The 15,344-nt window shown below is 42.8% G+C and overlaps 1 protein-coding gene across 12 annotated transcripts in view; it reads left to right on the top strand.

Moving 5' to 3' along the window:
- APBB2 (amyloid beta precursor protein binding family B member 2) overlaps positions 1-15,344 on the top strand; it is a 323,568-nt gene that overhangs the window by 20,432 nt on the left and 287,792 nt on the right. Inside the window, exon 1 of one of the 12 annotated variants that reach the window (XM_045834007.1) lies at positions 13,944-14,040. The exons of the other annotated variants lie outside the window; for them this stretch is intronic. The gene's annotated coding sequence lies outside the window, so the exon portion shown is untranslated. Of the gene's footprint in view, positions 1-13,943; positions 14,041-15,344 lie in introns of those variants that run through there. 12 annotated transcript variants of the gene reach the window in all.

Here is a 15,344-nt window from a genome sequence, read left to right as displayed (position 1 = left end):
TGCTCATTTTCTCTTGTTAATCTCTTTAAAAATTTTTTTAAAAACTGATTTTAGAGAGGGAGAGAGAAACATCAATTTGTTTTCCCACTTATCCAAACATTCATCAGTTTCTTCTTGTATGTGCCCTGACTGGGGATCGAACCCACAACTTTGACATATTGGAACAGCACTCTAGCAAACTGACCTGCTTGGCTAGGGCTCTGTTCCCCGACTGTTACTCTCTTTTATGAAGACCAGCTGAAAGAACCTGAAAGGGTAGAGGAAAGTCTCTTCCCTCCCCCACAGCTGTTTTTCTCAGCCATCCATACTGTTGTGAGTAGCAGTAGTTCATTCTTTTCCACTCTGTGGAGTGTTCCATTATATGACTGCACTTCAACTCATCCCCATTGCTGTTGAAAGACATTTGGGTCTCCTGGTTTTTGGCTTTGGGAATAATGGTGCTATGAACGTTCTTGTAAAGGCCTTTTGGAGGACATTTAATGAAGTCTTTAAAAATGATTGTTCAGGTTTGCATCCCCACCAGCTCTGTAAGAAGCCACGACTTTTTAACCCTGTTAGGACTTCCCGTGTTCCCCACTGTAGTTAACAGCACACCCATCCCCACGGGCACCAAAGCTGGGAAGCTTCCTGCCTCTCTTCTTGGGCCTCCTCCAAGTAGGTCATCAACAGGAATGTCTTCTCTCTTCAGTTCTCGGATATCCTCATTATTTTCTCTCCTCGATGGTGGTGAAGCCTGCTAACTCGTTGTTCTGTCTCTAGATTTGCTTTTCTGCGAGTCGATCTCCCAGTGTTCTCCTAGAATATTAAGATACATAACTAATAGCACCCATCACAATTCATAGGCACTTTAATGTGAATTAAATGAGAATCTAATTTAAAATTGGCTGTCATGTAAAGTTTAAACTCCTTTGCATAAATCCGTATTAGAAGGAGTTAAAGAGCAATGATTTTTCAGTCTACTGGTGATATCATTTGGGAGATACACACGCCCTCTCATCCACTTTTGCACTTTGTCTTTGCAGTGAGATTTGGCTTATAAAAATGGTTAAAATAGGAACAGATAAATTCATGTCACAGAAGCGAGTAAGGGTACTATCTGTGGAAGGATCTTTCAGTTTAGATTTAAAAATCTTGACTGTTAAAAATAGCTCTTAGATGACACTTTATGGCTTAAGAATATATATGTTTGTACACAAATGCATATATTCCTCATTTAATTCTTACAACAACCGTGTTCAATAGGTGGTGTTACATTATCCTCTCTTTGCAAGTAAGGAAATGAGGTCTCCAAGGAGCTGAGTGACTCGCCCATGGTCACATGGACAGTACTCAATGGCTTGGTACGCATAGCTAAGCCTCCTGAATTCATAGCTGTGGTCGTTATGTTCGATTCCATCCATTCTGCTCATGGCTTCCGCAGACAAGATCTGAACTTAAGAATCACTTGTTTATTTTTCTCAAATTGAAATACCCTTATTGTCTTTCCTCATGTTATAAAAGTGGCCAAGGTTTTAGTAGAAAACACAACAATATAAAAACAAAGTATAAAAAAAGAAATTTTAGAATTTCACCTGAAATAGATAGGTTTTTCTTTTCACTATCACGGAAACTGAAGGACTGGTACCCTCTATTACCTGAGATTCTATTTTGTATCATCTTGTCTTTACATCATCAGGAAATAAAATTCTAGCCGAAGCTCATAGCCTGACCTGACTTCCTGTCTGTGTTGTGGTTATTTGAATGTTAACATTTGAAATAATCTTAAGTGAGAAGACATGATACCAAATAGCAATCGCACATTGATGATTACTATGCATGTGCAGAAGCCCTGAATTTTAGTGATGAAATTAGGTCGTTTCTCTGTACCTTACGTATTCGCTTACATTTGCAATAATTTTCAACATATGTTTCAACTGCAACATACAGTGCAGTCAGGTGCATGGGGTTGAGAGTCCAGCTGGCCAGAGTTCCCGTCCTAGCTTCATTGCTTCCTTTTGTACATCCGGAGCTCAAGTTTCTCCATTGCTTGGAGCCTCAGTTTTCTCATCTGCCTAACCGGAATAACACCCCCGGATAGGGTTGCCGTGGTGTGGGATCAGGTCAGCACTAAGGCATTGTTGTGATTTTAGTAATAGTATGCTGGTCCTTTATTTGTGGCCATGCGTGATTTGTTTCTAAGCGAGTGGAGAGCTGAACTTCAGCAGTGACAATAGTGAGTGTCTCATTAGGATTGCACAGAAGCTTCATTCATTTGGTGAGTGTTGCAGGTGTTGGCATAGTGGTAAGGGAAGGCACATTGTACTTTGGAACTTCTTGGATTCTGCTTCATGGCCACCGGCAGCAGAGAAGGAAGCCCGCGGCTGCAAAGTGAGCGTGTACACACAGCCCCGTGAAGTCAGGTGCGTACCAGACAAATGAGTAACATGCTAATTATGATCCTACCTTGGAAGAAAGCTGGTAGAATTGTAGCTTCAGGCAGCGTGTAAGACCTAGCTTTTTAAGTTGGCAAAATAATGATTACTATTTTTAGTTTAATTTCTACCCTTTAGAAATGTAGTATACTCCTTGCTACTCCTGGATGGTTTTATGTATTTTAATTAATGTTATCTTACTGCATTTGTGCCCTGAGGCAGCTTTAGCAAAAGATGTAATTTCAGAAGGTTGATGAAATTAGATAGGTCTGACTGGGAAGGCTCGGTTATTCATATTCATGGCTATAAAATATTTCAGGTACCTCGGTGTATGCCATTCCTATGCTGGAAACTCAGAGACGATGTTGCGCTTCCATCAGTCTGAGTGTGGGCTCAGACCACTCAGTAACAGGAGCTCCACTGTGGGTTGATTTTGTTGTTTTTGGTGTTAGCATGTCTTTACATTTTTCCCTTAGACTTTCATCATGCAGTCATGTGAACCCAAAGTGATTCTGTAAACCAAACATGCACAACTCCCCTTCCCCCAGGTTTATTGCTTTATAGTCAGACCTCATTATGGTCTCGATTGACTTGGCACATGGTACATGCCCAGGTGGAAATCAGCTGTATTTGGGTCTGAACGAGTAGCCAACTATAGAGCATGGGGGAAATATACATATACATATACATACATATATATATATATATAGTATGTATATGTATATGTATATATATATATTTTATTATGCTATTAGTTTTCCTGATTTTTCCCCCTTTGCCTCCCTCCACCCAGCACCCCCCACTCAGGCAGTTTTCCCCACCATCGTTCATGTCCATGGGTCATGCATGTAAGTTCTTTGGCTGCTCCATTCCCTAGACTGTACTTACATTCCCATGGTTATTCTGTAACTACCTATTTGTACCTCTTAATCCCCTCACCTCCTCACCCGTTCTTCCCACAATCCCTTCCCATCTGGCCACCATCAAACACTCTCTGTATCCATGATTCTGCCTCTGTTCTCCTTGTTTGCTTAGTTTGGTTTTTAGATTCATTTGTTGATAGATTTGTATTTTTGCCATTTTATTGTTCACAGTTTTGATCTTCTTTTTCTTAAGTAAGTCCCTGTAACATTTCATATAATAAAGGTTTGGTGATGATGAACTCCTTTAGTTTTTTCCTGTCTGGGAAGCTCTTCTTCTGCCCTTTGATTCTCAATGAGAGCTTTGCTGGGTAGAGTAATCTTGGATGTAGGTCCTTGCCTTTCATGACTTTCAATATTTCTTGCCAATCCCCTTCTAGCCTGCAAAGTTTCTTTACAGAAATCAGCTGACAGTCTTATGGGAACTTCCTTATAGATAACTAACTTCTTTTCTCTTGCTGCTTTTAAGATTCTCTCTTTATCTTTAACTTTGGCATTTTAATTATGATATGTCTTGGAGTGGGCCTCTTTGCATCTGTCTTGTTTGGGGATCTCTGTGCTTCCTGGACTATAGAGCATGGAAAATATATTTTAACTCATTTGCCAGAGCAACACAATTATAGTATTGCAATAAACTGAAAGACAATTCTCCAAGGAAGAAAAAATATTTGAGTGAGTCTTGAAATAAGGCACAATCAATAAAAGAAAAGGTATAATAAGCTGTTTGTTATGATAAAATGCAGAGCAGTTTCTTGTTAGTAGGAGTTAAGAAGTAGCATGCCACAAACCTATTGAACAGTAATTACAGCGATCCCTCACCTGTCGCAGGAGTTACATTCCAGAGACCCCCGCGATAGGTGAAAATCCTCAAAGTAGCGGCGTTATATTTATTTTATCATTTATATATATTTTAAGACTTTATACACCCTTCCCACACTCCTATACACCTTTTCCCACTCTCTTATTAACCTTTCCCACACTCTTATAAACACTTCATATGCTCTTAAACACTTTCTACATTCTTAAACCTACGTAATTTTAACGACATACAAAATTCTATGTGGGTACTCACCAGTGAAGTACAGCTGTCCCTCGCTATGTCGCGGTTCACTTCACTGCGGCTTCACTGTATCTCGGGCCTGAACCACAATACAGCGAGGGACGACTGTACACAGTATCTTCCCTCCCTTGAAGTTTAGGATACTGAAACCCTCTCTTGGTGGTAGAACTTGAGGTTGCAAAATTTAAAATCCTAGGAAGAGGGGAACAGTCGGGAGTGTCAAGATAATAAGTGAATCTTAGAAACTTTCTTTGTATGTATTTTTTTTGTTTGTTTCCCTAAAACAAAACAGCGAAGTGTATTTTGGAAACCTCACACAGTTTCATTGTAATGGTGTCATTCCTTTTGCTATGTGACATATAATGACCATATTAAGGGGCTTTTGTTTTATCCGGGGGCTCGTCTCCAAATAGTACCTTTTCCTCCCCTCCTTCCGTCTTTTCTTCCTTCTGATATTTCCATTCAGTTATTTCCTGTTTTATACCAGGTACTATTTTAGGCTTTGGGGACACATCAAAACAAAGTCCTTGTCCTCGATAAGATTATATTCTGGTTGGGGGGTGTAGGTGTGGGTCTTAGGGTTGGGGTCTGCAGAAGCATACGCCGGGGTGGAGTTTGGGGAGCAGATGTTTGTTTGAGATCATTGCTGTGACCAGCAGGAGACGGGATTGGGCGGAGGAAGAGGTTCGAACTGCACTGCAGATTTGACAGGGCCTCCACCAAGCCACCGGCGAACTCTGAAAGAAGCAAAGAAGCCGAGCCATGGCCATGATCTAGGCAAGAGATGGTGGTAGAGGGGGCGGTAGTGAGAGACTCCGGAGTTGCGAGTTGATGAGGTAGGAGGAGAACTCAAAGAAAGGAAAGGGGGCTCCCAGAAGGCAAGCACTAAATGTGTTTCAAGGCAGGGTAATCATCCAGTGGGACAAGGTTTGCATTGACCCCTGGCTTGGGCAGCGTTGGGGGCCTTGACAAAAGCGGTTCTGTCAGAACAGCGGGACGAGAGTCTGACTGCAGTGAACTCAGCGAGAGGGCAGAAAGCAGAGACTGTAAACACAGACAGCTCTTGAGTCTGTGGCCAGATCTTTGACTAGTTTGCCGAGAACCCGTGGTCACCCCAGGGGTGCCGAGTAACCAGGATGCCAGTGATGGGAAACCTGTACATACAGTCCTAGAATGGAGGTCAGGTGCTTCTTTGACTCCCTTTCCTTGTCCTTCACGGGGTGGTTCAACTTTCACTCTGTCCAGGGACGATCACTTTGTGCCAAAGTATGTGATGTTAGCCCCTCGCAGACAAGTTTTAGCTCCTATCCTTCTAGCAGGATAGTATGCTGACCCTGAGTTTCTTCCTTTTCTTTTTTTAAACAGCTTTATTGGACAGGGCCAACCAGCTCTAAGCGGAGTGCGGTGTTGTGGGAGGGGCTGACTATATTAGGATAGCTCTTAGATACTTGTCTGGGGAAGGAGGGCTCCTTGACAAGTCAAAATACGGAAGCACCTTGGAAACACTGACTTCCTGCGGGTGAGTCAGGGAGGGTTAGGGGTATGTAGGATTAGGCATAAGGGAAGAAGCATTCGACCTAAAAGGAAATTTATCTGGGATTCACTTGCTTGGCTAAGGAAAATGAAGAAATTATACATAATTAGCTCTCAGGATAATTTACATCCAAAAACAATTTTAGCTGCACTTCAATTTCTTTATTCACGTATCTTCAAATCCGAAGTTAAGAGCAAAGTATGAGGAGCAGACTTGAGTTTCATCTCCTTGCACTGTCCCAGTCTGTCTCGGTAAGGGAGCTGAAGACCCAGAAGGGCAACTGCGTGGAGTGGGGTGGGAGAAACGGGCTTTGAGTTGTATCCTCCCCCTGCCCCTGAACGCTTGGTGAACCCATCTAGAGAAAGCCCTGGACGCTTGCTGGAACTGGATGTGGGTGAAGGTGTGAATTTAAACTTTCAGGGAGACCGGTACAATTTTGGAACCAAATGAGATACTGAATACTTGGTTTTGACAAGGCCATTTAAAGTCTGAATAGTTTTTGAACATAAATGATAGAAATAAATTTGATCTTTAATGTCCTTCCTTTTTTTTTTTTTTTTGGAAGAGGGCACCATTTAAGAATGCATCTATTCTATTAACTCAGAGAATTCATTTGGCCAAATATGATTATTTCTGTGAGATGAATGGGGGCTTTTTTTTTCAGGGGTTTATTCCCTCCCAGGGAGTTGGGTGGGGTGGGGGGGCGGGAAGGAAGTGGAATTAAACTGCACTAAGAGAAGGGCTTTAGGTTTAACAAAAGGCACACTTTTCCTGATAAGGCTCCTTGAGGATGGTTATGGCTTCTCTGTAGGATTTACAAATCACTCCCTCGGAGATGAGGAGATGGCAAAGGTGTGGGAACAGCAGAGTGATCAGGAGAGCTTAAAAGGGGCGGGCCAGGGAGGGCCACATTTGTTCCACTGGAAGGTACCAGAAAACATCTAGGCAAGTTGAACTCCACTGTTCAAGACCCTCAGGCCAGCAAACACGCACAACCTCATGGTCTTGTAGGTTTGCCAAGGCTTCTCCGAGCCCCCTGGAACCATGTGGTTGGAAAGCAGTGTGTCTGTGTAGGAGACGTGAGCTGGCAGACAGACGTTCGTCACGGGCTCCAACCTTTGCCCACGCACACCAGTGATTTCCCAGGTTTTTGTCCCCTCTGAGCATTATGTCATTCTTGCAGCTGTCCTCTTGTCGTATCTAAGATTGGCTCCTTGCATTCCACATTGAAATTTGGGTAGGAAAGAAAGAGGAGGATTAGTTAGGTATTGTTTTTAATAAATCCTGTAACGCATTAACATATTATCGAATACTGTTTTATACGCTTTCCCTCAAGACTGTAAAATATTGTCATTTCCAAGATAAGGAAAACTCCCAGGCTGCTGTCTTCCTTTCTTCCGAATTCATATATAATCCAGCATTATTAACCCTTCGTAGCTCTTTTTCGTGGCAGTATGTCTGCTATGGGAGATTTTAAATAAAGCCTGCTGTGTTAAATATTCATAGAATCAATTTTCACTTGTTTAAAGTCTTGGGTGATTTATCTTCAGGGAATGTTAATACGGCAGTAATTCTGCATTGCATTTCTTGCACCAATGTTTAATTGATACTATATTTCATGAGGATTATTGCAGGTTTATTGCTGTTGTATTTAGAGTTGTGGTTCTGTGCTAGTAATTCAGAGGAATAGAATCCCTGAATCTGTTGTTTCGATTTTTAATTGTGTGAGTACCTGAGCTGACAAGTTTGAGAGGGGCTGTCAACTGTTTAATAGAGCTGAGGGACAAAAACCATTTTGGTGGAGCGGACCTGGGGATACTTTGCTTGAGGAGTCATTGAATGAGTCTGTATATTTTTTTATGATGGCAGATAAGTTTAATCTGTATTCCTTTTTAAATTGAAATTATAAAATATAAATTGAAATATAAAATTTGATGTATATATTTGTTTCATTGGGTATTAGTGTTTGCTTTATTTCTCAACTGAGGTACCAGGGACATTTCAGGCTGTGTGAATGACAGCAATTATGTTGCTTTTTCAGTCTGGTTGATTTACATTGTTATTCTTTTCTGGAAACTTAAATATAGGGTCTGGTACAACTAACACCCCTTTTTTATTACAGAATCTTTTATTACCAAATCATAAGCATGTAATTCTGTAACATAACAATATCACACTCAAGCACACCATATGATATTTTAAGTTAAATGTTCAAATTGCTGTCTGTCTCGTGCAAGACATGCACGTACCCTGCCAACCACACTCACGCAGGCCTTACTTCTTCCAGACCCTGTAGTTTCTGAGACCACTGGTATCCCAACTGTACATTCTCATTGGAGCGTCACATCGTACGCCACTTTGCAGGTGCTTGCTGTTGTATTGAAGGAATACATAAATGTCCCCACAATGAAAAACTTTTGTTGAGTGAATAAACAGATGTTCATTCAATAGAAGTGGCTCATATGGGACAGTGGTGGGCCCTGAAGGAAGAAAGAGGGATCCCCCCATCAATCACAGTCCTTAACACATATTTATTTATTTATTTATTGAATGAATGAAAAGTAGGAAAAGAGGTAAGAGGCAGCACTGGGTGGGTGGAAGGGAGTAGTAAAACCTGCAGAAGCTGGAAAGTTCAAAGCACGGCTAACACCTGAGTATTTTATATTGGATTTAACTCAGGCAGCAGAATGTTCTAGAAGGAACTCCAGACAAGAAGTTAACACACTTTGGTTCTTTGTCCCTTGCTAGGAATGTGACCCTGAGTGACTCAGTGAGTTTTTAGACCTTGGTTTTTCTCCTCTGCCCTCCTTTCCCCCATGGCTTACTGTGAGGCTCGATGAGAAAATTTATATGAGAGTGTTTTGCACACTGTGAAGGGTCATATATATTAGGTGGTGATGTGAACCTTGATGGATGATGAGGTTTGATCATCCATGAAATAGTTACTGAGCACCTACAGCAAACCGTGACCATGACCTGTGATAGACAGTGCTGGATAAAACACAGGCCTACCTCTTGGGCTTTCATTCGAGTGGGCGAGGAAGGCATCAGCCAAGCAATCACTGAAATATGTGCTTCCACACGGTTACCAGTGCGGTGAGGTACTGAGTGCTGGAGGCTCATTCTAGTCTGGGCAGGGGCAGAGCCTGCTTCCAGGGTTTGCGGTTCATCTTGTGCTTATGTGGAGTCCTCACAGGTTCTTGTAGGGAGTGACTTAAGCCTACATTGCTTTAGTAAATTTCATCTAGTGGCTACACATAGGATTGACTGATGAAAAATCGGAGTCTGGGAAATAGTTAAATGAAGCTACTGTCATAGAGACCCTGTGTCTGTCCGATGACATATAGGTCATACCTGTTCTTGGGATTGTTTAAATTGTTTTGACATTTTAAATGTTTAATGTTGATACTTTTTATATGAGTTTTTTGGGGGGCTTGATGTTTGTGTGGTTTTTCATTTAGTATATGAGTGAACATCTATTTTCAGTTAAATGTGAAGTTACCATAAAACATGAGCCAGCACTTGTTACATTGGTTGTGCTGTGTGCCATAGGAAGCGTGCTTAGTGGCGTGTGAATATTAACTCCTGCTAACTTTCAGCGACCACGTGGGGTGTGGAGATCGCATCATCCTTACTTTATAGACCAGGACGACAAGGACGACCAGGACGCTGAAGCCCCCCCAGAGCTGTGCCGCTGGTGGGTGGGACTTCCCCCCGGGCCACCCTGTTCCCAGTGTGTGTTTTTAGTGACTCCACTCTCACCTCCTCTACCCCCCCCAAAAGGATGAATCCAGTGTTCTGTGAGAGCAGGTGAAGATGCCCGTAGAGCAATCTGGAAGTGACCTCTTCAATCCCTTCATCTCAGTATAATTCATTCTTGATTTTTTACAATGAAAATTTGTTCATTACGAACTTAGGAAGAAAACCTATTTTAAGTCCAAACAGTTTTAAAAGTTCTATTGTGGTTTTATGTATTTTGCCATGGAAAATTATAAAAACTCAGCAGTTCGTCCTTGGCATTGCTGTCTGGGTTGCGGATCACCCCACTTTCCTTTGGTTTCGTAACTGGAGTAACTGGCGGCTGAGCCAGCGAGTGCCTGGGTCTGCTCACCCTGGTAGATGATCTTACGTTTGCCTCTCGCCCTTCAGTGCCCGCAGAACTCAAGTTCAGGGTCAGTTGTGTATTTACTCCCAGGGCAGTAGAATCTCAGTGTGGAGAGCACTTGTGGTGTGCACATTGGCTGACTCCGACTTCATAGACGGGTCCCCAAAATCAAGGTGAGACGCTTCCCCAGGGCCGTGGTGCTAAGTATAGGTAGAGCTAGGGTGGAGAGCAGGGCTTGGAACGTTGGCCCTGTGTCTCCCACGGCCGGTGTAGGCCTTCCAGGTGGAGGGTGGCCGGACATGCCACCAAAATACGACTTAGGAGCTCAGGACATACCACTGCACAATATGCCACTTTGATATATTGGTCATTTTGAGCTGTGGGCACTTGAAACACAGCAAATGAAGGGGAAGGCTTGATGTCTCCTTACTTGCCCAAAGACAGATCCTCTGAAAGGCACTCCATTGCCATTGACCCCTCCCTGGGAGTTTCATCCACCAGGGAAGACTGACTCTTACCCTGGGGGCGGGGACTAGGAGTGAACACCACACCCAGACACACGTTGTCACAGCCTGTCATACCTCCCATCTGTTCTTCTAAGGCCCCATTTGTCCTTCCTAAAAATCAGCTCCTCTGCCCTAAGAGGTGTACGTCTCCCTTCCCCTTTCCCTGTTAAGATGGGATTTAAGCTTGAATTCTAAGCCACCTCTTTGAGTTACTCATTTCGCCTGGGTATCTCCCAGGTATACATGGTATACATGAGTTATACATGTTCATAAACTTCTGTTTCGTTTTATCTTGTTAATCTGTCTCTTATTTCAGGGATCTCAGTTAAGAATTCAGAAAGGTAGAGGGAAAATTATTTTCCTTTCCCTGCACTAGTTTCCATGCCTTCCCCATGCACATTTTTTTCATTCTCTTTCATTTGTACAGTAATTGACTGTGAAATTTTGTAATAATTTAGGTAAGTCCCAGTGCTGTGAAGTAAAGATAGGACATATGCTGGTTGTTAGTTCAAAATGAGTCTGTGTTCAAATTATTTCAGTGTAAGTATTCATAAAATATTAAAACTTTTTCAATAACTTTAGTTTTTATCAACCCAGAATGCTTTATTAAGTGAGACTTCCTGTGATAATTTCCCTCACCACACTATTACACTTGTTATTTGCTCTGCTTATTTTTCCTAACACTAAATTGAAACTTTAATCCTATTCTGCAGGCCAGTGTGGATAAGTTGTGGGAAAGTCTGAATTCAGAATTAAACTCATGTTTTTGGATTAGTCCCATTTATGGATCAGAATCACTGACACTTCTTGTGTTTATAGTAAGGGAAAATGTTTTACAGTATCTCAAAAAGCACTTTTAATATATTTTTGATTTATGCTTTTGTTTCTCGACCTTTCAGCTTTGCCTGGAAAATTGTCCCCCAAGGACTCTGCTTTAATTTGGTTAATGGTGTTAACTGCTAAAAGGCACGTTGTCTGTAGGAACTGGGTGTGGATATAACATCCCTACGAAAGAGACATATGCTTTGCAATTTCACAGATTGTTTCGTTTTCTGTATTTGGTTAGAATCTCTTTTTGGACTCCTTGCGCTTTTTGTGACTGGTGTGTCTTTCCATACATTGGTTTCGTCCCTATTTCTCCCCTGGCGGTTGGTGACATTTCAGTGACAGAGCCAGGAGGACAGAATCTCTTGAATATTCTGTGCAGAATTTTGTGTTTACAGTAAAAGCTCTCTTGTCTGGGATTCTCATGACCAGCAGCTGGTTACTTAAAGTGGAGAAATGTAAAAAAAAAAAAAGTCATACTTATATCTTACACATTTTATTTTAAACTCAAACATAGAAATGTACATCTGTCTGCTAATTTCTGATGTAGGGCCCCATTTGTGGTGTCAACATTGGTTTTCGCACATAAACCACATGTGTGATGATGCGTGGTCCACCTGGTTTTCAGCGTGGGAGTTGCTTTAAGGCGTTACGAGAACTTTAAGAGACGTGTGAACTATCCTCGTGCCGGATCCATGCAGAGTTTTCTGATTTGTCTCCCAGTCCTTTGCTGTTTCTTCCTCATGTCTAATATAATGGCAATTATTTTAGTGTTTTACTTTCATTGAATTGTTCCACATTGTTAAAATATTCAACTTCGTTTTATAGCAACATTAATTTTCGGAGCCACTGGGATGTTGCAACCATGTCTGATGTCTACACACATTCTCAATGCCCATCCCCATTTCCCGGACAGCTGGTAACACACAGTTTGCAGGCTGGTGTCTGTCTGTCTGTCCCTGAACTACCCTCTGAGAAGCCCTGTGCTCAGTGAGCATGCCCTACTTGTTGTGAGCTGCTAGTATGCCCAAACGTCAGTCGTTATGCTCTGCCGAGGGAATGGGACGTACTGGTTAAAGTGGCAGGGTGGTTAAATGGAGATGAGGTAAGACAGCTTCTTCCCTCCCCCCACCCTGGCGGTGGGGGTGGGGGGGTGGAGATTAGTAGCTTTCACGAGACCTAAAGTATCAGGTGTGTGCATTGTTATATGTATAATGTATCTGTTTATCCCATGATTGTGAAGATATGGATCGTGCTTTATTCTGAAGGAGTTCAGGACATGCCACCCCAACACATGCTGTTTTGGTATATTGATTATTTTGAACTGAAGGCACTTGAAAAACAGCAAATGCAGTGACCCGCCTTCCCTGAACTCCGTTACCTCTTTGGAGACAGATCCTCCCATTGTGGTAAATCCCCTCCCTGGGAGCGTCGTCAGTCAGTGAAGACTGACCCTTAACACACACCCCACCCAGACAGACTTCGTATCAGACCTCCCATTGGTTCAGCTGAGGTCCCCTTCATCTTTCCTAAAATTCATTTACTCTCCCCCGAGTGGCCTGTGATCCTCCCTCCCCTTCCTGTATTAGATGCTCTGTAAGCTCTCAAATCTCACCGCTTTCTTGGGTATTCACTCCCCTACCCCAACCCCGTGATGTTCTTGTGCACATAATATTAAAATAAATAAATTTGTATACCTTTTCCCAGCGAATCTGCCTCTTGTCATTTTTTCATAAAGCTGGCTACCGAACCTGGGAGGGCAGGAGCAAAGCCTTTCCTCCCTTATACTGTCTGTCTTTGGATTACCCGCTGGGCTTTTTGCATGTATCTCTTAGCAGTTGCTGCAAAGCATACATAGATAGGAATGTAGCCCTTTCGGTGGAGACATTTTTCTAAAGCCTAATTCTCTAAAGTGCAGTGTTCTGCTAAGGAAACCCTACATCTTGCGTTCTCATTTCCCCTCTGTTCAATAGGAATCAGTCTAGTTCACTGTCCCCTAAGGTGTCTCAGTATTTTGCTGGAGTGTATTTCCTGGGCCCAGGAGAAGTCAGCTGGTGTTACAGTGAAACGTATCTTGGAAAAATCATTCATTTTTGTGTTTCAACCCCCTTTTTTAATCTTTTAACTAAATCATCAATTTTTGTGTTTCAACTCCCCCATTTCTATCTTTCAACTAAATTACAACTTTAAACTGTCCTGTGAACAAGGACTACTTCGGATAACTGTGATTTATCCTACTGGTATTAGTTCATAGTTGAGATAGAAGCAAGGTTTTCATGTTTTTAAAGCAAACGAAATTTTAGCTGTAGTCGGAGCTCATTTTCCTGAAGGTTATTGGTGGGGTCTTTGGTTGGTGCTGGGGAAGGGAGCAGAGGTCTTCGCACTGGAACAGGCAGGGTTCTGACAGAGAAGGCAACGACGACGGTGCAGGCTGTGGCGGGACGTGAAAACGTGAAAACGGGCTGATGGTGAGCGTAGGTTTCTCTCCGAGTGAAAAGGCTGCAGTGTGTTACTTTTGGAAGCACTTCCTTCCCTGATGCTGTACCTTGCAATTTGAACTTTTTCAGTATCCTCAAAATGAGTGCCTTGACGGTCAAACACTATCATTAAAAGAACGATGATTTGGCACCTTTTAGCCAGGCTCTCCTTCGCCTCCATCAGGTAAACGAAAAAGCCGTGGTAAGTGTCAATAGTATTTTTAGAGCAAAGTCATTTGAATGTAATTCAGATAGCTGTCGTTTATTGAGTGCTTACCGTGTCCACGTGCTTGGCACACTGTTTTCTTTAAGACTTGCAATAATCTGAGCACTTGGGGATCATTCACCCTGATGTCTGAAGTGCAGAGGACTGCCAGGCGTTGAGATGTGGTGGTTTGCAAACCAGACATAGTCCCTGGCTTCTGGATGCTGCGAATCTAGTGGAGGAGACTGGTAGTAGCCTTACAAATACATAGTTAGAAGTGGGTGTGGGTTCTGTGCAGAGAAATTGTAGGGTGCCGCGAGAACGTAAAACAGGGCACTCATCTTGCTTCCAGGTTGGTCAAGGAAGGCTCTCCTGATTAAGTGATATTTAAGCTGAAACCTGAGTACCTGTTGATGAGTGGAAGTTAGCTAAACTGAAGTGTGTGTGTGGAGAGAGGAGGGGAGGCGGGAAGACATTCTAGACAAAGATCACAGTTTGTACCGTCTTCCAAGTGATGAAGAAGGCTCTCTCAGGGACTGTGGTGTGCAAGGGGGAGGGATGCTGGTGAGGGGTGGCAGCAGTAGGCAGGGGCCAGAACTCCAGGTCACGACCAGGATTTTGCTTTTTATTTCAAATGCAATGGAAAACTATTTAAGACCTGGGGAAAGACATGGATAGATTTATGTTTAATAAGTATAATTCTGAATCTCTATGGGTACAGTTCCTCACGGAGCCTTATAAAGGGGTCACTCAACCTTCTAAACCTTTGCTGAGTTGTATATGAGTTTGGTTCTTGGCCCTTTACTCTTCTGTCCTTCCTAGGACACTCTCTGTCCTGTTTACTGAACAAGATTCAAAGTTTGCAGCTGACACTCTCCCCTGCTTTACCTGCTGACTGTACCTAGAATACATTCCTTTTGTTGGAGCTGGCTGTTACCTTCGCTAGAAGGTGCAGGACAGTAACATTCTGTGGGTGTTACAGGTTTGCAGGGTCTACTCACACCATCGGGATCCACTCTTTATCACCACCATCTGGGGTTTGGTTCTTAAGCTTTGACTACTTGGGAAATTAATCTCCTCAGTACACCTGTAAAGTCATCAGACTCAGGTTCTCCATGGTTCTCGTTAACTCAAGTCCCAAGGGATTCATGTAAACCAAAACACCAGGTAGTTAATGTCAGAGTGAAGACTAGAGCTGGAAAAGGGTCGGGATGCCAGTTCTGGGGCGGAGTCTACACGAGAAGCCGCAGGAGAACCTGACGTCGCACGGTGGCCAGACCTCTGCTGGAACGTCTCCATGA

This window comes from Phyllostomus hastatus, unplaced genomic scaffold (genome assembly GCF_019186645.2).
Source record: "Phyllostomus hastatus isolate PE091 unplaced genomic scaffold, TTU_PhHast_1.1 phas_contig_196, whole genome shotgun sequence".
Taxonomy (NCBI): domain Eukaryota; kingdom Metazoa; phylum Chordata; class Mammalia; order Chiroptera; family Phyllostomidae; genus Phyllostomus; species Phyllostomus hastatus.
Note: the sequence above shows the minus strand (reverse complement) of the source record. Positions and strands in the feature narration are given on the sequence as shown.